At 49.8% G+C, this 26,172-nt stretch overlaps 27 non-coding genes across 27 annotated transcripts; all 27 read right to left on the bottom strand.

The window, feature by feature from the left end:
- Positions 1 to 738: 738 nt before the first annotated feature.
- Positions 739 to 820, bottom strand: TRNAS-CGA (transfer RNA serine (anticodon CGA)). The gene has a single exon. It is a non-coding gene; the product is annotated as a tRNA-Ser (tRNA).
- Positions 821 to 1,390: 570 nt separating this feature from the next.
- Positions 1,391 to 1,472, bottom strand: TRNAS-UGA (transfer RNA serine (anticodon UGA)). Its single transcript has one exon. It is a non-coding gene; the product is annotated as a tRNA-Ser (tRNA).
- A 222-nt stretch (positions 1,473 to 1,694) lies between these two features.
- Positions 1,695 to 1,776, bottom strand: TRNAS-AGA (transfer RNA serine (anticodon AGA)). The gene has a single exon. It is a non-coding gene; the product is annotated as a tRNA-Ser (tRNA).
- A 1,862-nt stretch (positions 1,777 to 3,638) lies between these two features.
- Positions 3,639 to 3,720, bottom strand: TRNAS-CGA (transfer RNA serine (anticodon CGA)). The gene has a single exon. It is a non-coding gene; the product is annotated as a tRNA-Ser (tRNA).
- Positions 3,721 to 4,290: 570 nt separating this feature from the next.
- TRNAS-UGA (transfer RNA serine (anticodon UGA)) lies at positions 4,291 to 4,372 on the bottom strand. Its single transcript has one exon. It is a non-coding gene; the product is annotated as a tRNA-Ser (tRNA).
- Positions 4,373 to 4,594: 222 nt separating this feature from the next.
- TRNAS-AGA (transfer RNA serine (anticodon AGA)) lies at positions 4,595 to 4,676 on the bottom strand. Its single transcript has one exon. It is a non-coding gene; the product is annotated as a tRNA-Ser (tRNA).
- Positions 4,677 to 6,528: 1,852 nt separating this feature from the next.
- TRNAS-CGA (transfer RNA serine (anticodon CGA)) lies at positions 6,529 to 6,610 on the bottom strand. Its single transcript has one exon. It is a non-coding gene; the product is annotated as a tRNA-Ser (tRNA).
- Positions 6,611 to 7,180: 570 nt separating this feature from the next.
- TRNAS-UGA (transfer RNA serine (anticodon UGA)) lies at positions 7,181 to 7,262 on the bottom strand. The gene has a single exon. It is a non-coding gene; the product is annotated as a tRNA-Ser (tRNA).
- Positions 7,263 to 7,484: 222 nt separating this feature from the next.
- On the bottom strand, positions 7,485 to 7,566 carry TRNAS-AGA (transfer RNA serine (anticodon AGA)). The gene has a single exon. It is a non-coding gene; the product is annotated as a tRNA-Ser (tRNA).
- Positions 7,567 to 9,418: 1,852 nt separating this feature from the next.
- Positions 9,419 to 9,500, bottom strand: TRNAS-CGA (transfer RNA serine (anticodon CGA)). The gene has a single exon. It is a non-coding gene; the product is annotated as a tRNA-Ser (tRNA).
- A 570-nt stretch (positions 9,501 to 10,070) lies between these two features.
- TRNAS-UGA (transfer RNA serine (anticodon UGA)) lies at positions 10,071 to 10,152 on the bottom strand. The gene has a single exon. It is a non-coding gene; the product is annotated as a tRNA-Ser (tRNA).
- A 222-nt stretch (positions 10,153 to 10,374) lies between these two features.
- Positions 10,375 to 10,456, bottom strand: TRNAS-AGA (transfer RNA serine (anticodon AGA)). Its single transcript has one exon. It is a non-coding gene; the product is annotated as a tRNA-Ser (tRNA).
- Positions 10,457 to 12,308: 1,852 nt separating this feature from the next.
- Positions 12,309 to 12,390, bottom strand: TRNAS-CGA (transfer RNA serine (anticodon CGA)). Its single transcript has one exon. It is a non-coding gene; the product is annotated as a tRNA-Ser (tRNA).
- A 570-nt stretch (positions 12,391 to 12,960) lies between these two features.
- TRNAS-UGA (transfer RNA serine (anticodon UGA)) lies at positions 12,961 to 13,042 on the bottom strand. Its single transcript has one exon. It is a non-coding gene; the product is annotated as a tRNA-Ser (tRNA).
- Positions 13,043 to 13,264: 222 nt separating this feature from the next.
- On the bottom strand, positions 13,265 to 13,346 carry TRNAS-AGA (transfer RNA serine (anticodon AGA)). Its single transcript has one exon. It is a non-coding gene; the product is annotated as a tRNA-Ser (tRNA).
- Positions 13,347 to 15,208: 1,862 nt separating this feature from the next.
- On the bottom strand, positions 15,209 to 15,290 carry TRNAS-CGA (transfer RNA serine (anticodon CGA)). The gene has a single exon. It is a non-coding gene; the product is annotated as a tRNA-Ser (tRNA).
- Positions 15,291 to 15,860: 570 nt separating this feature from the next.
- Positions 15,861 to 15,942, bottom strand: TRNAS-UGA (transfer RNA serine (anticodon UGA)). Its single transcript has one exon. It is a non-coding gene; the product is annotated as a tRNA-Ser (tRNA).
- A 222-nt stretch (positions 15,943 to 16,164) lies between these two features.
- On the bottom strand, positions 16,165 to 16,246 carry TRNAS-AGA (transfer RNA serine (anticodon AGA)). Its single transcript has one exon. It is a non-coding gene; the product is annotated as a tRNA-Ser (tRNA).
- Positions 16,247 to 18,098: 1,852 nt separating this feature from the next.
- On the bottom strand, positions 18,099 to 18,180 carry TRNAS-CGA (transfer RNA serine (anticodon CGA)). The gene has a single exon. It is a non-coding gene; the product is annotated as a tRNA-Ser (tRNA).
- A 570-nt stretch (positions 18,181 to 18,750) lies between these two features.
- On the bottom strand, positions 18,751 to 18,832 carry TRNAS-UGA (transfer RNA serine (anticodon UGA)). Its single transcript has one exon. It is a non-coding gene; the product is annotated as a tRNA-Ser (tRNA).
- Positions 18,833 to 19,054: 222 nt separating this feature from the next.
- TRNAS-AGA (transfer RNA serine (anticodon AGA)) lies at positions 19,055 to 19,136 on the bottom strand. Its single transcript has one exon. It is a non-coding gene; the product is annotated as a tRNA-Ser (tRNA).
- Positions 19,137 to 20,988: 1,852 nt separating this feature from the next.
- TRNAS-CGA (transfer RNA serine (anticodon CGA)) lies at positions 20,989 to 21,070 on the bottom strand. The gene has a single exon. It is a non-coding gene; the product is annotated as a tRNA-Ser (tRNA).
- A 570-nt stretch (positions 21,071 to 21,640) lies between these two features.
- On the bottom strand, positions 21,641 to 21,722 carry TRNAS-UGA (transfer RNA serine (anticodon UGA)). The gene has a single exon. It is a non-coding gene; the product is annotated as a tRNA-Ser (tRNA).
- Positions 21,723 to 21,944: 222 nt separating this feature from the next.
- On the bottom strand, positions 21,945 to 22,026 carry TRNAS-AGA (transfer RNA serine (anticodon AGA)). Its single transcript has one exon. It is a non-coding gene; the product is annotated as a tRNA-Ser (tRNA).
- A 1,852-nt stretch (positions 22,027 to 23,878) lies between these two features.
- TRNAS-CGA (transfer RNA serine (anticodon CGA)) lies at positions 23,879 to 23,960 on the bottom strand. The gene has a single exon. It is a non-coding gene; the product is annotated as a tRNA-Ser (tRNA).
- A 570-nt stretch (positions 23,961 to 24,530) lies between these two features.
- TRNAS-UGA (transfer RNA serine (anticodon UGA)) lies at positions 24,531 to 24,612 on the bottom strand. The gene has a single exon. It is a non-coding gene; the product is annotated as a tRNA-Ser (tRNA).
- A 222-nt stretch (positions 24,613 to 24,834) lies between these two features.
- TRNAS-AGA (transfer RNA serine (anticodon AGA)) lies at positions 24,835 to 24,916 on the bottom strand. Its single transcript has one exon. It is a non-coding gene; the product is annotated as a tRNA-Ser (tRNA).
- Positions 24,917 to 26,172: the final 1,256 nt, after the last annotated feature.

Genomic DNA, 26,172 nt, shown 5'->3' with positions numbered 1-26,172 from the left:
GAAGTGCTTGGGCATACCTGGGAGTGTCCTTCTGCAAGCCATTCAGCCTCCTGGCTGGTGGCAGGTTTGTTGAGGAGAGCAAGGCCGTGTTGGGCCAGTCCCAAAGCAAAGGCGAGCTCCTTCAGCAGGAGTCCATTTATGCGAGGGACCCTAAGTTACTCAGGCATATATAATAATCACCTTTAGCCCTTATAGAGAGGTTTTGGCCGATCGGGGCCAAAGGGGCGGTGGGGTCAGAAGGCTCAGGGTAAGGGCCTCAGTAGCCTCACCTCTCTTGTTGCCCTAGGTTGCACTGTGGTCTGGGACCTGGCCAAACGCCAATCCTTTTTAACCACACCTGCAGCTCTGCCTAGGCCGAGAAGCAACAGCAGAGAGCTTCCTTCCTGCCCCTTCCTGTGCTTCCCACCAACCTCCTAAATTGACCCCTGTAGAGGAGCTAGATGCCTTGTCCTTCCCAAAAACAATTTATCCAGGCACTCACCCCAGACAGCAGGCTCGAAAAGCACAGGCAAGGCTTCTCTGCAGCTCCCCAAAATAGACAGACACAGTGTCTGAGAAGCTGTAGGCCTGGGCAGCGTACTCCTTGAGAGTTTTCATGCTGGCATTGCACAGTGCATTGTTTCACATTCTTGTCTTTGTTTTACCTGTGCTCTCAACGTTGTTGAATAATACATGCTTATTCCTGGGAAAGGAGGCATCCAAGGAAAAACCTAACACATCATTGTGAAAGAGCACCGACGTAGTCGGCAGGATTTGAACCTGCGCGGGGACACCCCAATGGATTTCGAGTCCATCGCCTTAACCACTCGGCCACGACTACTCACGAGGGGTGGCTGCCACTTAAGCTGAGGTTCTCACTCTCACAGCAGTCTTTTTCTTTCCCTCAGTTCACTCTGCTCCACTGCCTTCCCATCTTTGCCTATCCGTTCTACTGCAAAAAATACACTCGGTCCATACCTGCATACTGACGTGACTCAAAGGCACTATTATAAAGTTCATGTTCCTGGCCAGAGAAAAGCAAAAAGGAGGTTGTAAAAGAATGCAGTTATGACACTTTAGGAAAATAATGACACTGTCAGACGCCCCAATAAGGCTACTTCCTTCATGCATCTGATACCTCAGATGGAACTTACTGGCGAGATGATAACTGAAGTTCTTTCCCAATCTCCTTGGCTATTACTCGACATGTGTCTTCTCGACAGCTGGGGTGCACAAGTGGCAGGAGTGCCAGACAGGTAGTCTCATGCCTTCTCCGGCCACTCTTTTGATCCCATTCCCTGCCCAGTGTTTCGCCTTCCTTAGCTCTATTGAGAGTGATAGCTATATTCGGCCTGCTTGTGCAGATGCCATTTAATATGAAGTATAAAATATCACCAAAGGTGAAGTAGCACGTAGTCGGCAGGATTTGAACCTACGCGGGGAGACCCCAATGGATTTCAAGTCCATCGCCTTAACCACTCAGCCACGACTACTTGCTTAAAGCTATGGTCCATTTTCAACGTAGCTCGTTTCTATTTCTGCTGGCGGTCTAGCCTCTGGACAGAAGCAGTCCTTTTCTAGAGAGGAAGGCCACAATGGCAAAAGTTTGAGCCCTCCCAGGCCGCTGACCCTATTAGTCCTGCTTTTGGAGCCCGCATTTATGCCAGAAGGTATTTCAAAGAATTATGGGAAAATACTGTTCACAAAAGGGACAGCGTAGTTGGCAGGATTCGAACCTGCGCGGGGATACCCCAATGGATTTCTAGTCCATCGCCTTAACCACTCGGCCACAACTACCCACACAAGTGAATCTCAACAGGGCACTTTACCTCCATCCGTAGTCTTTTTTCTTTCCGTTCACTGGACCATTTTCCCTGCTCTCCTATACATCATTCCTATTCCACAGAAGACTTTCTAAAGCGTCTCAAGCTAAAAGCAGGCATGCATGTGAAATTAGCACTCCTTGTATGTTCATGTTTTGAGACGGGGGAAAAAAATCAGGCCGGAAGAGGTGGTAGCTTTAACGTCAGGGAGATGGCAGCCACGATAGGCACCATGGCAAAACTTCTGTCTTGGAGGCCATGAATGGACTCCACAGAGAGACGGGTTGGTCTTTACAGGTATGAAAAGAAGTGCCTCGTCCAATCTAGGGCCTGTGGCTAGGCGTTTCCTGAGCTGAATTCTCCTTGGAGGAGAGTGGGCGTGTTCAGTTTCTCTGCAGACTAGTGCCTGACAGGTGAGGGAGGGGGAGCAGGATGCATTTGGCCTGGGTTCATATCTTTCTTCTGTGGCTTTAATGGTCTTTGCTTCATATTCTGTTTTACTGACTGCTTTGCATAGAGGCTGCTCCCTTGTTCTCCCACGCAGGAGGCCCTGAAGAGGAATCCCAAAAATGTCATCTGACGTAGTCGGCAGGATTTGAACATACTCGTGGAGACGCCAAATGATATCTAGTCCATCGCCTTAACCACTTGGTAACGACTACTTGGCTCTGCAAGCGGTGCCCCTTTCAACATAGCCCTTCATGTCTTCACAGGCAACCTCACTGGCTCCAGTCATTCCGCTCTGCTCCTTCCTCTTCCTCAGCAATCCTTTGCACTGGCAAGGTGCTTCTCAAAAAACAAATATAGGCACTCCTGCCAATCCACAAGTATTCCGAAGGCTTTGCTGAGGCCCTCTGCAGCCCTTCTTCTTTACAGCACATCAACTGCTGACCTTTGTTTGCCCTAAGGCTTCTGCTTCCATATTGGAGTCATCCCAGGCTTTGGTGATCCCAGCCGTCAGCCCAGCACCTCAGTTGAGCCTTTGAAAGGCTGTCAGGCCCTGCTCCTCTTTCTGTCTTGATATTCTAGCCACATTACTTAATAGGTGAGTGGAGGCGGGCCCAAGAGAGGGTAGTCTCTATGCAAATGAAGTGCTTGGGCATACCTGGGAGTGTCCTTCTGCAAGCCATTCAGCCTCCTGGCTGGTGGCAGGTTTGTTGAGGAGAGCAAGGCCGTGTTGGGCCAGTCCCAAAGCAAAGGCGAGCTCCTTCAGCAGGAGTCCATTTATGCGAGGGACCCTAAGTTACTCAGGCATATATAATAATCACCTTTAGCCCTTATAGAGAGGTTTTGGCCGATCGTGGCCGATCGGGGCCAAAGGGGCGGTGGGGTCAGAAGGCTCAGGGTAAGGGCCTCAGTAGCCTCACCTCTCTTGTTGCCCTAGGTTGCACTGTGGTCTGGGACCTGGCCAAACGCCAATCCTTTTTAACCACACCTGCAGCTCTGCCTAGGCCGAGAAGCAACAGCAGAGAGCTTCCTTCCTGCCCCTTCCTGTGCTTCCCACCAACCTCCTAAATTGACCCCTGTAGAGGAGCTAGCTGCCTTGTCCTTCCCAACAACAATTTATCCAGGCACTCACCCCAGACAGCAGGCTCGAAAAGCACAGGCAAGGCTTCTCTGCAGCTCCCCAAAATAGACAGACACAGTGTCTGAGAAGCTGTAGGCCTGGGCAGCGTACTCCTTGAGAGTTTTCATGCTGGCATTGCACAGTGCATTGTTTCACATTCTTGTCTTTGTTTTACCTGTGCTCTCAACGTTGTTGAATAATACATGCTTATTCCTGGGAAAGGAGGCATCCAAGGAAAAACCTAACACATCATTGTGAAAGAGCACCGACGTAGTCGGCAGGATTTGAACCTGCGCGGGGACACCCCAATGGATTTCGAGTCCATCGCCTTAACCACTCGGCCACGACTACTCACGAGGGGTGGCTGCCACTTAAGCTGAGGTTCTCACTCTCACAGCAGTCTTTTTCTTTCCCTCAGTTCACTCTGCTCCACTGCCTTCCCATCTTTGCCTATCCGTTCTACTGCAAAAAATACACTCGGTCCATACCTGCATACTGACGTGACTCAAAGGCACTATTATAAAGTTCATGTTCCTGGCCAGAGAAAAGCAAAAAGGAGGTTGTAAAAGAATGCAGTTATGACACTTTAGGAAAATAATGACACTGTCAGACGCCCCAATAAGGCTACTTCCTTCATGCATCTGATACCTCAGATGGAACTTACTGGCGAGATGATAACTGAAGTTCTTTCCCAATCTCCTTGGCTATTACTCGACATGTGTCTTCTCGACAGCTGGGGTGCACAAGTGGCAGGAGTGCCAGACAGGTAGTCTCATGCCTTCTCCGGCCACTCTTTTGATCCCATTCCCTGCCCAGTGTTTCGCCTTCCTTAGCTCTATTGAGAGTGATAGCTATATTCGGCCTGCTTGTGCAGATGCCATTTAATATGAAGTATAAAATATCACCAAAGGTGAAGTAGCACGTAGTCGGCAGGATTTGAACCTACGCGGGGAGACCCCAATGGATTTCAAGTCCATCGCCTTAACCACTCGGCCACGACTACTTGCTTAAAGCTATGGTCCATTTTCAACGTAGCTCGTTTCTATTTCTGCTGGCGGTCTAGCCTCTGGACAGAAGCAGTCCTTTTCTAGAGAGGAAGGCCACAATGGCAAAAGTTTGAGCCCTCCCAGGCCGCTGACCCTATTAGTCCTGCTTTTGGAGCCCGCATTTATGCCAGTAGGTATTTCAAAGAATTATGGGAAAATACTGTTCACAAAAGGGACAGCGTAGTTGGCAGGATTCGAACCTGCGCGGGGATACCCCAATGGATTTCTAGTCCATCGCCTTAACCACTCGGCCACAACTACCCACACAAGTGAATCTCAACAGGGCACTTTACCTCCATCCGTAGTCTTTTTTCTTTCCGTTCACTGGACCATTTTCCCTGCTCTCCTATACATCATTCCTATTCCACAGAAGACTTTCTAAAGCGTCTCAAGCTAAAAGCAGGCATGCATGTGAAATTAGCACTCCTTGTATGTTCATGTTTTGAGACGGGGGAAAAAAATCAGGCCGGAAGAGGTGGTAGCTTTAACGTCAGGGAGATGGCAGCCACGATAGGCACCATGGCAAAACTTCTGTCTTGGAGGCCATGAATGGACTCCACAGAGAGACGGGTTGGTCTTTACAGGTATGAAAAGAAGTGCCTCGTCCAATCTAGGGCCTGTGGCTAGGCGTTTCCTGAGCTGAATTCTCCTTGGAGGAGAGTGGGCGTGTTCAGTTTCTCTGCAGACTAGTGCCTGACAGGTGAGGGAGGGGGAGCAGGATGCATTTGGCCTGGGTTCATATCTTTCTTCTGTGGCTTTAATGGTCTTTGCTTCATATTCTGTTTTACTGACTGCTTTGCATAGAGGCTGCTCCCTTGTTCTCCCACGCAGGAGGCCCTGAAGAGGAATCCCAAAAATGTCATCTGACGTAGTCGGCAGGATTTGAACATACTCGTGGAGACGCCAAATGATATCTAGTCCATCGCCTTAACCACTTGGTAACGACTACTTGGCTCTGCAAGCGGTGCCCCTTTCAACATAGCCCTTCATGTCTTCACAGGCAACCTCACTGGCTCCAGTCATTCCGCTCTGCTCCTTCCTCTTCCTCAGCAATCCTTTGCACTGGCAAGGTGCTTCTCAAAAAACAAATATAGGCACTCCTGCCAATCCACAAGTATTCCGAAGGCTTTGCTGAGGCCCTCTGCAGCCCTTCTTCTTTACAGCACATCAACTGCTGACCTTTGTTTGCCCTAAGGCTTCTGCTTCCATATTGGAGTCATCCCAGGCTTTGGTGATCCCAGCCGTCAGCCCAGCACCTCAGTTGAGCCTTTGAAAGGCTGTCAGGCCCTGCTCCTCTTTCTGTCTTGATATTCTAGCCACATTACTTAATAGGTGAGTGGAGGCGGGCCCAAGAGAGGGTAGTCTCTATGCAAATGAAGTGCTTGGGCATACCTGGGAGTGTCCTTCTGCAAGCCATTCAGCCTCCTGGCTGGTGGCAGGTTTGTTGAGGAGAGCAAGGCCGTGTTGGGCCAGTCCCAAAGCAAAGGCGAGCTCCTTCAGCAGGAGTCCATTTATGCGAGGGACCCTAAGTTACTCAGGCATATATAATAATCACCTTTAGCCCTTATAGAGAGGTTTTGGCCGATCGGGGCCAAAGGGGCGGTGGGGTCAGAAGGCTCAGGGTAAGGGCCTCAGTAGCCTCACCTCTCTTGTTGCCCTAGGTTGCACTGTGGTCTGGGACCTGGCCAAACGCCAATCCTTTTTAACCACACCTGCAGCTCTGCCTAGGCCGAGAAGCAACAGCAGAGAGCTTCCTTCCTGCCCCTTCCTGTGCTTCCCACCAACCTCCTAAATTGACCCCTGTAGAGGAGCTAGCTGCCTTGTCCTTCCCAACAACAATTTATCCAGGCACTCACCCCAGACAGCAGGCTCGAAAAGCACAGGCAAGGCTTCTCTGCAGCTCCCCAAAATAGACAGATACAGTGTCTGAGAAGCTGTAGGCCTGGGCAGCGTACTCCTTGAGAGTTTTCATGCTGGCATTGCACAGTGCATTGTTTCACATTCTTGTCTTTGTTTTACCTGTGCTCTCAACGTTGTTGAATAATACATGCTTATTCCTGGGAAAGGAGGCATCCAAGGAAAAACCTAACACATCATTGTGAAAGAGCACCGACGTAGTCGGCAGGATTTGAACCTGCGCGGGGACACCCCAATGGATTTCGAGTCCATCGCCTTAACCACTCGGCCACGACTACTCACGAGGGGTGGCTGCCACTTAAGCTGAGGTTCTCACTCTCACAGCAGTCTTTTTCTTTCCCTCAGTTCACTCTGCTCCACTGCCTTCCCATCTTTGCCTATCCGTTCTACTGCAAAAAATACACTCGGTCCATACCTGCATACTGACGTGACTCAAAGGCACTATTATAAAGTTCATGTTCCTGGCCAGAGAAAAGCAAAAAGGAGGTTGTAAAAGAATGCAGTTATGACTCTTTAGGAAAATAATGACACTGTCAGACGCCCCAATAAGGCTACTTCCTTCATGCATCTGATACCTCAGATGGAACTTACTGGCGAGATGATAACTGAAGTTCTTTCCCAATCTCCTTGGCTATTACTCGACATGTGTCTTCTCGACAGCTGGGGTGCACAAGTGGCAGGAGTGCCAGACAGGTAGTCTCATGCCTTCTCCGGCCACTCTTTTGATCCCATTCCCTGCCCAGTGTTTCGCCTTCCTTAGCTCTATTGAGAGTGATAGCTATATTCGGCCTGCTTGTGCAGATGCCATTTAATATGAAGTATAAAATATCACCAAAGGTGAAGTAGCACGTAGTCGGCAGGATTTGAACCTACGCGGGGAGACCCCAATGGATTTCAAGTCCATCGCCTTAACCACTCGGCCACGACTACTTGCTTAAAGCTATGGTCCATTTTCAATGTAGCTCGTTTCTATTTCTGCTGGCGGTCTAGCCTCTGGACAGAAGCAGTCCTTTTCTAGAGAGGAAGGCCACAATGGCAAAAGTTTGAGCCCTCCCAGGCCGCTGACCCTATTAGTCCTGCTTTTGGAGCCCGCATTTATGCCAGTAGGTATTTCAAAGAATTATGGGAAAATACTGTTCACAAAAGGGACAGCGTAGTTGGCAGGATTCGAACCTGCGCGGGGATACCCCAATGGATTTCTAGTCCATCGCCTTAACCACTCGGCCACAACTACCCACACAAGTGAATCTCAACAGGGCACTTTACCTCCATCCGTAGTCTTTTTTCTTTCCGTTCACTGGACCATTTTCCCTGCTCTCCTATACATCATTCCTATTCCACAGAAGACTTTCTAAAGCGTCTCAAGCTAAAAGCAGGCATGCATGTGAAATTAGCACTCCTTGTATGTTCATGTTTTGAGACGGGGGAAAAAAATCAGGCCGGAAGAGGTGGTAGCTTTAACGTCAGGGAGATGGCAGCCACGATAGGCACCATGGCAAAACTTCTGTCTTGGAGGCCATGAATGGACTCCACAGAGAGACGGGTTGGTCTTTACAGGTATGAAAAGAAGTGCCTCGTCCAATCTAGGGCCTGTGGCTAGGCGTTTCCTGAGCTGAATTCTCCTTGGAGGAGAGTGGGCGTGTTCAGTTTCTCTGCAGACTAGTGCCTGACAGGTGAGGGAGGGGGAGCAGGATGCATTTGGCCTGGGTTCATATCTTTCTTCTGTGGCTTTAATGGTCTTTGCTTCATATTCTGTTTTACTGACTGCTTTGCATAGAGGCTGCTCCCTTGTTCTCCCACGCAGGAGGCCCTGAAGAGGAATCCCAAAAATGTCATCTGACGTAGTGGGCAGGATTTGAACATACTCGTGGAGACGCCAAATGATATCTAGTCCATCGCCTTAACCACTTGGTAACGACTACTTGGCTCTGCAAGCGGTGCCCCTTTCAACATAGCCCTTCATGTCTTCACAGGCAACCTCACTGGCTCCAGTCATTCCGCTCTGCTCCTTCCTCTTCCTCAGCAATCCTTTGCACTGGCAAGGTGCTTCTCAAAAAACAAATATAGGCACTCCTGCCAATCCACAAGTATTCCGAAGGCTTTGCTGAGGCCCTCTGCAGCCCTTCTTCTTTACAGCACATCAACTGCTGACCTTTGTTTGCCCTAAGGCTTCTGCTTCCATATTGGAGTCATCCCAGGCTTTGGTGATCCCAGCCGTCAGCCCAGCACCTCAGTTGAGCCTTTGAAAGGCTGTCAGGCCCTGCTCCTCTTTCTGTCTTGATATTCTAGCCACATTACTTAATAGGTGAGTGGAGGCGGGCCCAAGAGAGGGTAGTCTCTATGCAAATGAAGTGCTTGGGCATACCTGGGAGTGTCCTTCTGCAAGCCATTCAGCCTCCTGGCTGGTGGCAGGTTTGTTGAGGAGAGCAAGGCCGTGTTGGGCCAGTCCCAAAGCAAAGGCGAGCTCCTTCAGCAGGAGTCCATTTATGCGAGGGACCCTAAGTTACTCAGGCATATATAATAATCACCTTTAGCCCTTATAGAGAGGTTTTGGCCGATCGGGGCCAAAGGGGCGGTGGGGTCAGAAGGCTCAGGGTAAGGGCCTCAGTAGCCTCACCTCTCTTGTTGCCCTAGGTTGCACTGTGGTCTGGGACCTGGCCAAACGCCAATCCTTTTTAACCACACCTGCAGCTCTGCCTAGGCCGAGAAGCAACAGCAGAGAGCTTCCTTCCTGCCCCTTCCTGTGCTTCCCACCAACCTCCTAAATTGACCCCTGTAGAGGAGCTAGCTGCCTTGTCCTTCCCAACAACAATTTATCCAGGCACTCACCCCAGACAGCAGGCTCGAAAAGCACAGGCAAGGCTTCTCTGCAGCTCCCCAAAATAGACAGATACAGTGTCTGAGAAGCTGTAGGCCTGGGCAGCGTACTCCTTGAGAGTTTTCATGCTGGCATTGCACAGTGCATTGTTTCACATTCTTGTCTTTGTTTTACCTGTGCTCTCAACGTTGTTGAATAATACATGCTTATTCCTGGGAAAGGAGGCATCCAAGGAAAAACCTAACACATCATTGTGAAAGAGCACCGACGTAGTCGGCAGGATTTGAACCTGCGCGGGGACACCCCAATGGATTTCGAGTCCATCGCCTTAACCACTCGGCCACGACTACTCACGAGGGGTGGCTGCCACTTAAGCTGAGGTTCTCACTCTCACAGCAGTCTTTTTCTTTCCCTCAGTTCACTCTGCTCCACTGCCTTCCCATCTTTGCCTATCCGTTCTACTGCAAAAAATACACTCGGTCCATACCTGCATACTGACGTGACTCAAAGGCACTATTATAAAGTTCATGTTCCTGGCCAGAGAAAAGCAAAAAGGAGGTTGTAAAAGAATGCAGTTATGACTCTTTAGGAAAATAATGACACTGTCAGACGCCCCAATAAGGCTACTTCCTTCATGCATCTGATACCTCAGATGGAACTTACTGGCGAGATGATAACTGAAGTTCTTTCCCAATCTCCTTGGCTATTACTCGACATGTGTCTTCTCGACAGCTGGGGTGCACAAGTGGCAGGAGTGCCAGACAGGTAGTCTCATGCCTTCTCCGGCCACTCTTTTGATCCCATTCCCTGCCCAGTGTTTCGCCTTCCTTAGCTCTATTGAGAGTGATAGCTATATTCGGCCTGCTTGTGCAGATGCCATTTAATATGAAGTATAAAATATCACCAAAGGTGAAGTAGCACGTAGTCGGCAGGATTTGAACCTACGCGGGGAGACCCCAATGGATTTCAAGTCCATCGCCTTAACCACTCGGCCACGACTACTTGCTTAAAGCTATGGTCCATTTTCAACGTAGCTCGTTTCTATTTCTGCTGGCGGTCTAGCCTCTGGACAGAAGCAGTCCTTTTCTAGAGAGGAAGGCCACAATGGCAAAAGTTTGAGCCCTCCCAGGCCGCTGACCCTATTAGTCCTGCTTTTGGAGCCCGCATTTATGCCAGTAGGTATTTCAAAGAATTATGGGAAAATACTGTTCACAAAAGGGACAGCGTAGTTGGCAGGATTCGAACCTGCGCGGGGATACCCCAATGGATTTCTAGTCCATCGCCTTAACCACTCGGCCACAACTACCCACACAAGTGAATCTCAACAGGGCACTTTACCTCCATCCGTAGTCTTTTTTCTTTCCGTTCACTGGACCATTTTCCCTGCTCTCCTATACATCATTCCTATTCCACAGAAGACTTTCTAAAGCGTCTCAAGCTAAAAGCAGGCATGCATGTGAAATTAGCACTCCTTGTATGTTCATGTTTTGAGACGGGGGAAAAAAATCAGGCCGGAAGAGGTGGTAGCTTTAACGTCAGGGAGATGGCAGCCACGATAGGCACCATGGCAAAACTTCTGTCTTGGAGGCCATGAATGGACTCCACAGAGAGACGGGTTGGTCTTTACAGGTATGAAAAGAAGTGCCTCGTCCAATCTAGGGCCTGTGGCTAGGCGTTTCCTGAGCTGAATTCTCCTTGGAGGAGAGTGGGCGTGTTCAGTTTCTCTGCAGACTAGTGCCTGACAGGTGAGGGAGGGGGAGCAGGATGCATTTGGCCTGGGTTCATATCTTTCTTCTGTGGCTTTAATGGTCTTTGCTTCATATTCTGTTTTACTGACTGCTTTGCATAGAGGCTGCTCCCTTGTTCTCCCACGCAGGAGGCCCTGAAGAGGAATCCCAAAAATGTCATCTGACGTAGTCGGCAGGATTTGAACATACTCGTGGAGACGCCAAATGATATCTAGTCCATCGCCTTAACCACTTGGTAACGACTACTTGGCTCTGCAAGCGGTGCCCCTTTCAACATAGCCCTTCATGTCTTCACAGGCAACCTCACTGGCTCCAGTCATTCCGCTCTGCTCCTTCCTCTTCCTCAGCAATCCTTTGCACTGGCAAGGTGCTTCTCAAAAAACAAATATAGGCACTCCTGCCAATCCACAAGTATTCCGAAGGCTTTGCTGAGGCCCTCTGCAGCCCTTCTTCTTTACAGCACATCAACTGCTGACCTTTGTTTGCCCTAAGGCTTCTGCTTCCATATTGGAGTCATCCCAGGCTTTGGTGATCCCAGCCGTCAGCCCAGCACCTCAGTTGAGCCTTTGAAAGGCTGTCAGGCCCTGCTCCTCTTTCTGTCTTGATATTCTAGCCACATTACTTAATAGGTGAGTGGAGGCGGGCCCAAGAGAGGGTAGTCTCTATGCAAATGAAGTGCTTGGGCATACCTGGGAGTGTCCTTCTGCAAGCCATTCAGCCTCCTGGCTGGTGGCAGGTTTGTTGAGGAGAGCAAGGCCGTGTTGGGCCAGTCCCAAAGCAAAGGCGAGCTCCTTCAGCAGGAGTCCATTTATGCGAGGGACCCTAAGTTACTCAGGCATATATAATAATCACCTTTAGCCCTTATAGAGAGGTTTTGGCCGATCGGGGCCAAAGGGGCGGTGGGGTCAGAAGGCTCAGGGTAAGGGCCTCAGTAGCCTCACCTCTCTTGTTGCCCTAGGTTGCACTGTGGTCTGGGACCTGGCCAAACGCCAATCCTTTTTAACCACACCTGCAGCTCTGCCTAGGCCGAGAAGCAACAGCAGAGAGCTTCCTTCCTGCCCCTTCCTGTGCTTCCCACCAACCTCCTAAATTGACCCCTGTAGAGGAGCTAGCTGCCTTGTCCTTCCCAACAACAATTTATCCAGGCACTCACCCCAGACAGCAGGCTCGAAAAGCACAGGCAAGGCTTCTCTGCAGCTCCCCAAAATAGACAGATACAGTGTCTGAGAAGCTGTAGGCCTGGGCAGCGTACTCCTTGAGAGTTTTCATGCTGGCATTGCACAGTGCATTGTTTCACATTCTTGTCTTTGTTTTACCTGTGCTCTCAACGTTGTTGAATAATACATGCTTATTCCTGGGAAAGGAGGCATCCAAGGAAAAACCTAACACATCATTGTGAAAGAGCACCGACGTAGTCGGCAGGATTTGAACCTGCGCGGGGACACCCCAATGGATTTCGAGTCCATCGCCTTAACCACTCGGCCACGACTACTCACGAGGGGTGGCTGCCACTTAAGCTGAGGTTCTCACTCTCACAGCAGTCTTTTTCTTTCCCTCAGTTCACTCTGCTCCACTGCCTTCCCATCTTTGCCTATCCGTTCTACTGCAAAAAATACACTCGGTCCATACCTGCATACTGACGTGACTCAAAGGCACTATTATAAAGTTCATGTTCCTGGCCAGAGAAAAGCAAAAAGGAGGTTGTAAAAGAATGCAGTTATGACACTTTAGGAAAATAATGACACTGTCAGACGCCCCAATAAGGCTACTTCCTTCATGCATCTGATACCTCAGATGGAACTTACTGGCGAGATGATAACTGAAGTTCTTTCCCAATCTCCTTGGCTATTACTCGACATGTGTCTTCTCGACAGCTGGGGTGCACAAGTGGCAGGAGTGCCAGACAGGTAGTCTCATGCCTTCTCCGGCCACTCTTTTGATCCCATTCCCTGCCCAGTGTTTCGCCTTCCTTAGCTCTATTGAGAGTGATAGCTATATTCGGCCTGCTTGTGCAGATGCCATTTAATATGAAGTATAAAATATCACCAAAGGTGAAGTAGCACGTAGTCGGCAGGATTTGAACCTACGCGGGGAGACCCCAATGGATTTCAAGTCCATCGCCTTAACCACTCGGCCACGACTACTTGCTTAAAGCTATGGTCCATTTTCAACGTAGCTCGTTTCTATTTCTGCTGGCGGTCTAGCCTCTGGACAGAAGCAGTCCTTTTCTAGAGAGGAAGGCCACAATGGCAAAAGTTTGAGCCCTCCCAGGCCGCTGACCCTATAAGTCCTGCTTTTGGAGCCCGCATTTATGCCAGTAGGTATTTCAAAGAATTATGGGAAAATACTGTTCACAAAAGGGACAGCGTAGTTGGCAGGATTCGAACCTGCGCGGGGATACCCCAATGGATTTCTAGTCCATCGCCTTAACCACTCGGCCACAACTACCCACACAAGTGAATCTCAACAGGGCACTTTACCTCCATCCGTAGTCTTTTTTCTTTCCGTTCACTGGACCATTTTCCCTGCTCTCCTATACATCATTCCTATTCCACAGAAGACTTTCTAAAGCGTCTCAAGCTAAAAGCAGGCATGCATGTGAAATTAGCACTCCTTGTATGTTCATGTTTTGAGACGGGGGAAAAAAATCAGGCCGGAAGAGGTGGTAGCTTTAACGTCAGGGAGATGGCAGCCACGATAGGCACCATGGCAAAACTTCTGTCTTGGAGGCCATGAATGGACTCCACAGAGAGACGGGTTGGTCTTTACAGGTATGAAAAGAAGTGCCTCGTCCAATCTAGGGCCTGTGGCTAGGCGTTTCCTGAGCTGAATTCTCCTTGGAGGAGAGTGGGCGTGTTCAGTTTCTCTGCAGACTAGTGCCTGACAGGTGAGGGAGGGGGAGCAGGATGCATTTGGCCTGGGTTCATATCTTTCTTCTGTGGCTTTAATGGTCTTTGCTTCATATTCTGTTTTACTGACTGCTTTGCATAGAGGCTGCTCCCTTGTTCTCCCACGCAGGAGGCCCTGAAGAGGAATCCCAAAAATGTCATCTGACGTAGTCGGCAGGATTTGAACATACTCGTGGAGACGCCAAATGATATCTAGTCCATCGCCTTAACCACTTGGTAACGACTACTTGGCTCTGCAAGCGGTGCCCCTTTCAACATAGCCCTTCATGTCTTCACAGGCAACCTCACTGGCTCCAGTCATTCCGCTCTGCTCCTTCCTCTTCCTCAGCAATCCTTTGCACTGGCAAGGTGCTTCTCAAAAAACAAATATAGGCACTCCTGCCAATCCACAAATATTCCGAAGGCTTTGCTGAGGCCCTCTGCAGCCCTTCTTCTTTACAGCACATCAACTGCTGACCTTTGTTTGCCCTAAGGCTTCTGCTTCCATATTGGAGTCATCCCAGGCTTTGGTGATCCCAGCCGTCAGCCCAGCACCTCAGTTGAGCCTTTGAAAGGCTGTCAGGCCCTGCTCCTCTTTCTGTCTTGATATTCTAGCCACATTACTTAATAGGTGAGTGGAGGCGGGCCCAAGAGAGGGTAGTCTCTATGCAAATGAAGTGCTTGGGCATACCTGGGAGTGTCCTTCTGCAAGCCATTCAGCCTCCTGGCTGGTGGCAGGTTTGTTGAGGAGAGCAAGGCCGTGTTGGGCCAGTCCCAAAGCAAAGGCGAGCTCCTTCAGCAGGAGTCCATTTATGCGAGGGACCCTAAGTTACTCAGGCATATATAATAATCACCTTTAGCCCTTATAGAGAGGTTTTGGCCGATCGTGGCCGATCGGGGCCAAAGGGGCGGTGGGGTCAGAAGGCTCAGGGTAAGGGCCTCAGTAGCCTCACCTCTCTTGTTGCCCTAGGTTGCACTGTGGTCTGGGACCTGGCCAAACGCCAATCCTTTTTAACCACACCTGCAGCTCTGCCTAGGCCGAGAAGCAACAGCAGAGAGCTTCCTTCCTGCCCCTTCCTGTGCTTCCCACCAACCTCCTAAATTGACCCCTGTAGAGGAGCTAGCTGCCTTGTCCTTCCCAACAACAATTTATCCAGGCACTCACCCCAGACAGCAGGCTCGAAAAGCACAGGCAAGGCTTCTCTGCAGCTCCCCAAAATAGACAGATACAGTGTCTGAGAAGCTGTAGGCCTGGGCAGCGTACTCCTTGAGAGTTTTCATGCTGGCATTGCACAGTGCATTGTTTCACATTCTTGTCTTTGTTTTACCTGTGCTCTCAACGTTGTTGAATAATACATGCTTATTCCTGGGAAAGGAGGCATCCAAGGAAAAACCTAACACATCATTGTGAAAGAGCACCGACGTAGTCGGCAGGATTTGAACCTGCGCGGGGACACCCCAATGGATTTCGAGTCCATCGCCTTAACCACTCGGCCACGACTACTCACGAGGGGTGGCTGCCACTTAAGCTGAGGTTCTCACTCTCACAGCAGTCTTTTTCTTTCCCTCAGTTCACTCTGCTCCACTGCCTTCCCATCTTTGCCTATCCGTTCTACTGCAAAAAATACACTCGGTCCATACCTGCATACTGACCTGACTCAAAGGCACTATTATAAAGTTCATGTTCCTGGCCAGAGAAAAGCAAAAAGGAGGTTGTAAAAGAATGCAGTTATGACACTTTAGGAAAATAATGACACTGTCAGACGCCCCAATAAGGCTACTTCCTTCATGCATCTGATACCTCAGATGGAACTTACTGGCGAGATGATAACTGAAGTTCTTTCCCAATCTCCTTGGCTATTACTCGACATGTGTCTTCTCGACAGCTGGGGTGCACAAGTGGCAGGAGTGCCAGACAGGTAGTCTCATGCCTTCTCCGGCCACTCTTTTGATCCCATTCCCTGCCCAGTGTTTCGCCTTCCTTAGCTCTATTGAGAGTGATAGCTATATTCGGCCTGCTTGTGCAGATGCCATTTAATATGAAGTATAAAATATCACCAAAGGTGAAGTAGCACGTAGTCGGCAGGATTTGAACCTACGCGGGGAGACCCCAATGGATTTCAAGTCCATCGCCTTAACCACTCGGCCACGACTACTTGCTTAAAGCTATGGTCCATTTTCAACGTAGCTCGTTTCTATTTCTGCTGGCGGTCTAGCCTCTGGACAGAAGCAGTCCTTTTCTAGAGAGGAAGGCCACAATGGCAAAAGTTTGAGCCCTCCCAGGCCGCTGACCCTATTAGTCCTGCTTTTGGAGCCCGCATTTATGCCAGTAGGTATTTCAAAGAATTATGGGAAAATACTGTTCACAAAAGGGACAGCGTAGTTGGCAGGATTCGAACCTGCGCGGGGATACCCCAATGGATTTCTAGTCCATCGCCTTAACCACTCGGCCACAACTACCCACACAAGTGAATCTCAACAGGGCACTTTACCTCCATCCGTAGTCTTTTTTCTTTCCGTTCACTGGACCATTTTCCCTGCTCTCCTATACATCATTCCTATTCCACAGAAGACTTTCTAAAGCGTCTCAAGCTAAAAGCAGGCATGCATGTGAAATTAGCACTCCTTGTATGTTCATGTTTTGAGACGGGGGAAAAAAATCAGGCCGGAAGAGGTGGTAGCTTTAACGTCAGGGAGATGGCAGCCACGATAGGCACCATGGCAAAACTTCTGTCTTGGAGGCCATGAATGGACTCCACAGAGAGACGGGTTGGTCTTTACAGGTATGAAAAGAAGTGCCTCGTCCAATCTAGGGCCTGTGGCTAGGCGTTTCCTGAGCTGAATTCTCCTTGGAGGAGAGTGGGCGTGTTCAGTTTCTCTGCAGACTAGTGCCTGACAGGTGAGGGAGGGGGAGCAGGATGCATTTGGCCTGGGTTCATATCTTTCTTCTGTGGCTTTAATGGTCTTTGCTTCATATTCTGTTTTACTGACTGCTTTGCATAGAGGCTGCTCCCTTGTTCTCCCACGCAGGAGGCCCTGAAGAGGAATCCCAAAAATGTCATCTGACGTAGTCGGCAGGATTTGAACATACTCGTGGAGACGCCAAATGATATCTAGTCCATCGCCTTAACCACTTGGTAACGACTACTTGGCTCTGCAAGCGGTGCCCCTTTCAACATAGCCCTTCATGTCTTCACAGGCAACCTCACTGGCTCCAGTCATTCCGCTCTGCTCCTTCCTCTTCCTCAGCAATCCTTTGCACTGGCAAGGTGCTTCTCAAAAAACAAATATAGGCACTCCTGCCAATCCACAAGTATTCCGAAGGCTTTGCTGAGGCCCTCTGCAGCCCTTCTTCTTTACAGCACATCAACTGCTGACCTTTGTTTGCCCTAAGGCTTCTGCTTCCATATTGGAGTCATCCCAGGCTTTGGTGATCCCAGCCGTCAGCCCAGCACCTCAGTTGAGCCTTTGAAAGGCTGTCAGGCCCTGCTCCTCTTTCTGTCTTGATATTCTAGCCACATTACTTAATAGGTGAGTGGAGGCGGGCCCAAGAGAGGGTAGTCTCTATGCAAATGAAGTGCTTGGGCATACCTGGGAGTGTCCTTCTGCAAGCCATTCAGCCTCCTGGCTGGTGGCAGGTTTGTTGAGGAGAGCAAGGCCGTGTTGGGCCAGTCCCAAAGCAAAGGCGAGCTCCTTCAGCAGGAGTCCATTTATGCGAGGGACCCTAAGTTACTCAGGCATATATAATAATCACCTTTAGCCCTTATAGAGAGGTTTTGGCCGATCGGGGCCAAAGGGGCGGTGGGGTCAGAAGGCTCAGGGTAAGGGCCTCAGTAGCCTCACCTCTCTTGTTGCCCTAGGTTGCACTGTGGTCTGGGACCTGGCCAAACGCCAATCCTTTTTAACCACACCTGCAGCTCTGCCTAGGCCGAGAAGCAACAGCAGAGAGCTTCCTTCCTGCCCCTTCCTGTGCTTCCCACCAACCTCCTAAATTGACCCCTGTAGAGGAGCTAGCTGCCTTGTCCTTCCCAACAACAATTTATCCAGGCACTCACCCCAGACAGCAGGCTCGAAAAGCACAGGCAAGGCTTCTCTGCAGCTCCCCAAAATAGACAGATACAGTGTCTGAGAAGCTGTAGGCCTGGGCAGCGTACTCCTTGAGAGTTTTCATGCTGGCATTGCACAGTGCATTGTTTCACATTCTTGTCTTTGTTTTACCTGTGCTCTCAACGTTGTTGAATAATACATGCTTATTCCTGGGAAAGGAGGCATCCAAGGAAAAACCTAACACATCATTGTGAAAGAGCACCGACGTAGTCGGCAGGATTTGAACCTGCGCGGGGACACCCCAATGGATTTCGAGTCCATCGCCTTAACCACTCGGCCACGACTACTCACGAGGGGTGGCTGCCACTTAAGCTGAGGTTCTCACTCTCACAGCAGTCTTTTTCTTTCCCTCAGTTCACTCTGCTCCACTGCCTTCCCATCTTTGCCTATCCGTTCTACTGCAAAAAATACACTCGGTCCATACCTGCATACTGACGTGACTCAAAGGCACTATTATAAAGTTCATGTTCCTGGCCAGAGAAAAGCAAAAAGGAGGTTGTAAAAGAATGCAGTTATGACACTTTAGGAAAATAATGACACTGTCAGACGCCCCAATAAGGCTACTTCCTTCATGCATCTGATACCTCAGATGGAACTTACTGGCGAGATGATAACTGAAGTTCTTTCCCAATCTCCTTGGCTATTACTCGACATGTGTCTTCTCGACAGCTGGGGTGCACAAGTGGCAGGAGTGCCAGACAGGTAGTCTCATGCCTTCTCCGGCCACTCTTTTGATCCCATTCCCTGCCCAGTGTTTCGCCTTCCTTAGCTCTATTGAGAGTGATAGCTATATTCGGCCTGCTTGTGCAGATGCCATTTAATATGAAGTATAAAATATCACCAAAGGTGAAGTAGCACGTAGTCGGCAGGATTTGAACCTACGCGGGGAGACCCCAATGGATTTCAAGTCCATCGCCTTAACCACTCGGCCACGACTACTTGCTTAAAGCTATGGTCCATTTTCAACGTAGCTCGTTTCTATTTCTGCTGGCGGTCTAGCCTCTGGACAGAAGCAGTCCTTTTCTAGAGAGGAAGGCCACAATGGCAAAAGTTTGAGCCCTCCCAGGCCGCTGACCCTATTAGTCCTGCTTTTGGAGCCCGCATTTATGCCAGTAGGTATTTCAAAGAATTATGGGAAAATACTGTTCTCAAAAGGGACAGCGTAGTTGGCAGGATTCGAACCTGCGCGGGGATACCCCAATGGATTTCTAGTCCATCGCCTTAACCACTCGGCCACAACTACCCACACAAGTGAATCTCAACAGGGCACTTTACCTCCATCCGTAGTCTTTTTTCTTTCCGTTCACTGGACCATTTTCCCTGCTCTCCTATACATCATTCCTATTCCACAGAAGACTTTCTAAAGCGTCTCAAGCTAAAAGCAGGCATGCATGTGAAATTAGCACTCCTTGTATGTTCATGTTTTGAGACGGGGGAAAAAAATCAGGCCGGAAGAGGTGGTAGCTTTAACGTCAGGGAGATGGCAGCCACGATAGGCACCATGGCAAAACTTCTGTCTTGGAGGCCATGAATGGACTCCACAGAGAGACGGGTTGGTCTTTACAGGTATGAAAAGAAGTGCCTCGTCCAATCTAGGGCCTGTGGCTAGGCGTTTCCTGAGCTGAATTCTCCTTGGAGGAGAGTGGGCGTGTTCAGTTTCTCTGCAGACTAGTGCCTGACAGGTGAGGGAGGGGGAGCAGGATGCATTTGGCCTGGGTTCATATCTTTCTTCTGTGGCTTTAATGGTCTTTGCTTCATATTCTGTTTTACTGACTGCTTTGCATAGAGGCTGCTCCCTTGTTCTCCCACGCAGGAGGCCCTGAAGAGGAATCCCAAAAATGTCATCTGACGTAGTCGGCAGGATTTGAACATACTCGTGGAGACGCCAAATGATATCTAGTCCATCGCCTTAACCACTTGGTAACGACTACTTGGCTCTGCAAGCGGTGCCCCTTTCAACATAGCCCTTCATGTCTTCACAGGCAACCTCACTGGCTCCAGTCATTCCGCTCTGCTCCTTCCTCTTCCTCAGCAATCCTTTGCACTGGCAAGGTGCTTCTCAAAAAACAAATATAGGCACTCCTGCCAATCCACAAGTATTCCGAAGGCTTTGCTGAGGCCCTCTGCAGCCCTTCTTCTTTACAGCACATCAACTGCTGACCTTTGTTTGCCCTAAGGCTTCTGCTTCCATATTGGAGTCATCCCAGGCTTTGGTGATCCCAGCCGTCAGCCCAGCACCTCAGTTGAGCCTTTGAAAGGCTGTCAGGCCCTGCTCCTCTTTCTGTCTTGATATTCTAGCCACATTACTTAATAGGTGAGTGGAGGCGGGCCCAAGAGAGGGTAGTCTCTATGCAAATGAAGTGCTTGGGCATACCTGGGAGTGTCCTTCTGCAAGCCATTCAGCCTCCTGGCTGGTGGCAGGTTTGTTGAGGAGAGCAAGGCCGTGTTGGGCCAGTCCCAAAGCAAAGGCGAGCTCCTTCAGCAGGAGTCCATTTATGCGAGGGACCCTAAGTTACTCAGGCATATATAATAATCACCTTTAGCCCTTATAGAGAGGTTTTGGCCGATCGGGGCCAAAGGGGCGGTGGGGTCAGAAGGCTCAGGGTAAGGGCCTCAGTAGCCTCACCTCTCTTGTTGCCCTAGGTTGCACTGTGGTCTGGGACCTGGCCAAACGCCAATCCTTTTTAACCACACCTGCAGCTCTGCCTAGGCCGAGAAGCAACAGCAGAGAGCTTCCTTCCTGCCCCTTCCTGTGCTTCCCACCAACCTCCTAAATTGACCCCTGTAGAGGAGCTAGCTGCCTTGTCCTTCCCAACAACAATTTATCCAGGCACTCACCCCAGACAGCAGGCTCGAAAAGCACAGGCAAGGCTTCTCTGCAGCTCCCCAAAATAGACAGATACAGTGTCTGAGAAGCTGTAGGCCTGGGCAGCGTACTCCTTGAGAGTTTTCATGCTGGCATTGCACAGTGCATTGTTTCACATTCTTGTCTTTGTTTTACCTGTGCTCTCAACGTTGTTGAATAATACATGCTTATTCCTGGGAAAGGAGGCATCCAAGGAAAAACCTAACACATCATTGTGAAAGAGCACCGACGTAGTCGGCAGGATTTGAACCTGCGCGGGGACACCCCAATGGATTTCGAGTCCATCGCCTTAACCACTCGGCCACGACTACTCACGAGGGGTGGCTGCCACTTAAGCTGAGGTTCTCACTCTCACAGCAGTCTTTTTCTTTCCCTCAGTTCACTCTGCTCCACTGCCTTCCCATCTTTGCCTATCCGTTCTACTGCAAAAAATACACTCGGTCCATACCTGCATACTGACGTGACTCAAAGGCACTATTATAAAGTTCATGTTCCTGGCCAGAGAAAAGCAAAAAGGAGGTTGTAAAAGAATGCAGTTATGACACTTTAGGAAAATAATGACACTGTCAGACGCCCCAATAAGGCTACTTCCTTCATGCATCTGATACCTCAGATGGAACTTACTGGCGAGATGATAACTGAAGTTCTTTCCCAATCTCCTTGGCTATTACTCGACATGTGTCTTCTCGACAGCTGGGGTGCACAAGTGGCAGGAGTGCCAGACAGGTAGTCTCATGCCTTCTCCGGCCACTCTTTTGATCCCATTCCCTGCCCAGTGTTTCGCCTTCCTTAGCTCTATTGAGAGTGATAGCTATATTCGGCCTGCTTGTGCAGATGCCATTTAATATGAAGTATAAAATATCACCAAAGGTGAAGTAGCACGTAGTCGGCAGGATTTGAACCTACGCGGGGAGACCCCAATGGATTTCAAGTCCATCGCCTTAACCACTCGGCCACGACTACTTGCTTAAAGCTATGGTCCATTTTCAACGTAGCTCGTTTCTATTTCTGCTGGCGGTCTAGCCTCTGGACAGAAGCAGTCCTTTTCTAGAGAGGAAGGCCACAATGGCAAAAGTTTGAGCCCTCCCAGGCCGCTGACCCTATTAGTCCTGCTTTTGGAGCCCGCATTTATGCCAGAAGGTATTTCAAAGAATTATGGGAAAATACTGTTCACAAAAGGGACAGCGTAGTTGGCAGGATTCGAACCTGCGCGGGGATACCCCAATGGATTTCTAGTCCATCGCCTTAACCACTCGGCCACAACTACCCACACAAGTGAATCTCAACAGGGCACTTTACCTCCATCCGTAGTCTTTTTTCTTTCCGTTCACTGGACCATTTTCCCTGCTCTCCTATACATCATTCCTATTCCACAGAAGACTTTCTAAAGCGTCTCAAGCTAAAAGCAGGCATGCATGTGAAATTAGCACTCCTTGTATGTTCATGTTTTGAGACGGGGGAAAAAAATCAGGCCGGAAGAGGTGGTAGCTTTAACGTCAGGGAGATGGCAGCCACGATAGGCACCATGGCAAAACTTCTGTCTTGGAGGCCATGAATGGACTCCACAGAGAGACGGGTTGGTCTTTACAGGTATGAAAAGAAGTGCCTCGTCCAATCTAGGGCCTGTGGCTAGGCGTTTCCTGAGCTGAATTCTCCTTGGAGGAGAGTGGGCGTGTTCAGTTTCTCTGCAGACTAGTGCCTGACAGGTGAGGGAGGGGGAGCAGGATGCATTTGGCCTGGGTTCATATCTTTCTTCTGTGGCTTTAATGGTCTTTGCTTCATATTCTGTTTTACTGACTGCTTTGCATAGAGGCTGCTCCCTTGTTCTCCCACGCAGGAGGCCCTGAAGAGGAATCCCAAAAATGTCATCTGACGTAGTCGGCAGGATTTGAACATACTCGTGGAGACGCCAAATGATATCTAGTCCATCGCCTTAACCACTTGGTAACGACTACTTGGCTCTGCAAGCGGTGCCCCTTTCAACATAGCCCTTCATGTCTTCACAGGCAACCTCACTGGCTCCAGTCATTCCGCTCTGCTCCTTCCTCTTCCTCAGCAATCCTTTGCACTGGCAAGGTGCTTCTCAAAAAACAAATATAGGCACTCCTGCCAATCCACAAGTATTCCGAAGGCTTTGCTGAGGCCCTCTGCAGCCCTTCTTCTTTACAGCACATCAACTGCTGACCTTTGTTTGCCCTAAGGCTTCTGCTTCCATATTGGAGTCATCCCAGGCTTTGGTGATCCCAGCCGTCAGCCCAGCACCTCAGTTGAGCCTTTGAAAGGCTGTCAGGCCCTGCTCCTCTTTCTGTCTTGATATTCTAGCCACATTACTTAATAGGTGAGTGGAGGCGGGCCCAAGAGAGGGTAGTCTCTATGCAAATGAAGTGCTTGGGCATACCTGGGAGTGTCCTTCTGCAAGCCATTCAGCCTCCTGGCTGGTGGCAGGTTTGTTGAGGAGAGCAAGGCCGTGTTGGGCCAGTCCCAAAGCAAAGGCGAGCTCCTTCAGCAGGAGTCCATTTATGCGAGGGACCCTAAGTTACTCAGGCATATATAATAATCACCTTTAGCCCTTATAGAGAGGTTTTGGCCGATCGGGGCCAAAGGGGCGGTGGGGTCAGAAGGCTCAGGGTAAGGGCCTCAGTAGCCTCACCTCTCTTGTTGCCCTAGGTTGCACTGTGGTCTGGGACCTGGCCAAACGCCAATCCTTTTTAACCACACCTGCAGCTCTGCCTAGGCCGAGAAGCAACAGCAGAGAGCTTCCTTCCTGCCCCTTCCTGTGCTTCCCACCAACCTCCTAAATTGACCCCTGTAGAGGAGCTAGCTGCCTTGTCCTTCCCAACAACAATTTATCCAGGCACTCACCCCAGACAGCAGGCTCGAAAAGCACAGGCAAGGCTTCTCTGCAGCTCCCCAAAATAGACAGATACAGTGTCTGAGAAGCTGTAGGCCTGGGCAGCGTACTCCTTGAGAGTTTTCATGCTGGCATTGCACAGTGCATTGTTTCACATTCTTGTCTTTGTTTTACCTGTGCTCTCAACGTTGTTGAATAATACATGCTTATTCCTGGGAAAGGAGGCATCCAAGGAAAAACCTAACACATCATTGTGAAAGAGCACCGACGTAGTCGGAAGGATTTGAACCTGCGCGGGGACACCCCAATGGATTTCGAGTCCATCGCCTTAACCACTCGGCCACGACTACTCACGAGGGGTGGCTGCCACTTAAGCTGAGGTTCTCACTCTCACAGCAGTCTTTTTCTTTCCCTCAGTTCACTCTGCTCCACTGCCTTCCCATCTTTGCCTATCCGTTCTACTGCAAAAAATACACTCGGTCCATACCTGCATACTGACGTGACTCAAAGGCACTATTATAAAGTTCATGTTCCTGGCCAGAGAAAAGCAAAAAGGAGGTTGTAAAAGAATGCAGTTATGACACTTTAGGAAAATAATGACACTGTCAGACGCCCCAATAAGGCTACTTCCTTCATGCATCTGATACCTCAGATGGAACTTACTGGCGAGATGATAACTGAAGTTCTTTCCCAATCTCCTTGGCTATTACTCGACATGTGTCTTCTCGACAGCTGGGGTGCACAAGTGGCAGGAGTGCCAGACAGGTAGTCTCATGCCTTCTCCGGCCACTCTTTTGATCCCATTCCCTGCCCAGTGTTTCGCCTTCCTTAGCTCTATTGAGAGTGATAGCTATATTCGGCCTGCTTGTGCAGATGCCATTTAATATGAAGTATAAAATATCACCAAAGGTGAAGTAGCACGTAGTCGGCAGGATTTGAACCTACGCGGGGAGACCCCAATGGATTTCAAGTCCATCGCCTTAACCACTCGGCCACGACTACTTGCTTAAAGCTATGGTCCATTTTCAACGTAGCTCGTTTCTATTTCTGCTGGCGGTCTAGCCTCTGGACAGAAGCAGTCCTTTTCTAGAGAGGAAGGCCACAATGGCAAAAGTTTGAGCCCTCCCAGGCCGCTGACCCTATTAGTCCTGCTTTTGGAGCCCGCATTTATGCCAGTAGGTATTTCAAAGAATTATGGGAAAATACTGTTCACAAAAGGGACAGCGTAGTTGGCAGGATTCGAACCTGCGCGGGGATACCCCAATGGATTTCTAGTCCATCGCCTTAACCACTCGGCCACAACTACCCACACAAGTGAATCTCAACAGGGCACTTTACCTCCATCCGTAGTCTTTTTTCTTTCCGTTCACTGGACCATTTTCCCTGCTCTCCTATACATCATTCCTATTCCACAGAAGACTTTCTAAAGCGTCTCAAGCTAAAAGCAGGCATGCATGTGAAATTAGCACTCCTTGTATGTTCATGTTTTGAGACGGGGGAAAAAAATCAGGCCGGAAGAGGTGGTAGCTTTAACGTCAGGGAGATGGCAGCCACGATAGGCACCATGGCAAAACTTCTGTCTTGGAGGCCATGAATGGACTCCACAGAGAGACGGGTTGGTCTTTACAGGTATGAAAAGAAGTGCCTCGTCCAATCTAGGGCCTGTGGCTAGGCGTTTCCTGAGCTGAATTCTCCTTGGAGGAGAGTGGGCGTGTTCAGTTTCTCTGCAGACTAGTGCCTGACAGGTGAGGGAGGGGGAGCAGGATGCATTTGGCCTGGGTTCATATCTTTCTTCTGTGGCTTTAATGGTCTTTGCTTCATATTCTGTTTTACTGACTGCTTTGCATAGAGGCTGCTCCCTTGTTCTCCCACGCAGGAGGCCCTGAAGAGGAATCCCAAAAATGTCATCTGACGTAGTGGGCAGGATTTGAACATACTCGTGGAGACGCCAAATGATATCTAGTCCATCGCCTTAACCACTTGGTAACGACTACTTGGCTCTGCAAGCGGTGCCCCTTTCAACATAGCCCTTCATGTCTTCACAGGCAACCTCACTGGCTCCAGTCATTCCGCTCTGCTCCTTCCTCTTCCTCAGCAATCCTTTGCACTGGCAAGGTGCTTCTCAAAAAACAAATATAGGCACTCCTGCCAATCCACAAGTATTCCGAAGGCTTTGCTGAGGCCCTCTGCAGCCCTTCTTCTTTACAGCACATCAACTGCTGACCTTTGTTTGCCCTAAGGCTTCTGCTTCCATATTGGAGTCATCCCAGGCTTTGGTGATCCCAGCCGTCAGCCCAGCACCTCAGTTGAGCCTTTGAAAGGCTGTCAGGCCCTGCTCCTCTTTCTGTCTTGATATTCTAGCCACATTACTTAATAGGTGAGTGGAGGCGGGCCCAAGAGAGGGTAGTCTCTATGCAAATGAAGTGCTTGGGCATACCTGGGAGTGTCCTTCTGCAAGCCATTCAGCCTCCTGGCTGGTGGCAGGTTTGTTGAGGAGAGCAAGGCCGTGTTGGGCCAGTCCCAAAGCAAAGGCGAGCTCCTTCAGCAGGAGTCCATTTATGC

Source organism: Pleurodeles waltl, unplaced genomic scaffold (assembly GCF_031143425.1).
Source record: "Pleurodeles waltl isolate 20211129_DDA unplaced genomic scaffold, aPleWal1.hap1.20221129 scaffold_320, whole genome shotgun sequence".
Lineage (NCBI taxonomy): Eukaryota > Metazoa > Chordata > Amphibia > Caudata > Salamandridae > Pleurodeles > Pleurodeles waltl.
The sequence above is the reverse complement of the archived record's forward strand: the minus strand, read 5'-3'. Positions and strand labels throughout refer to the sequence as shown.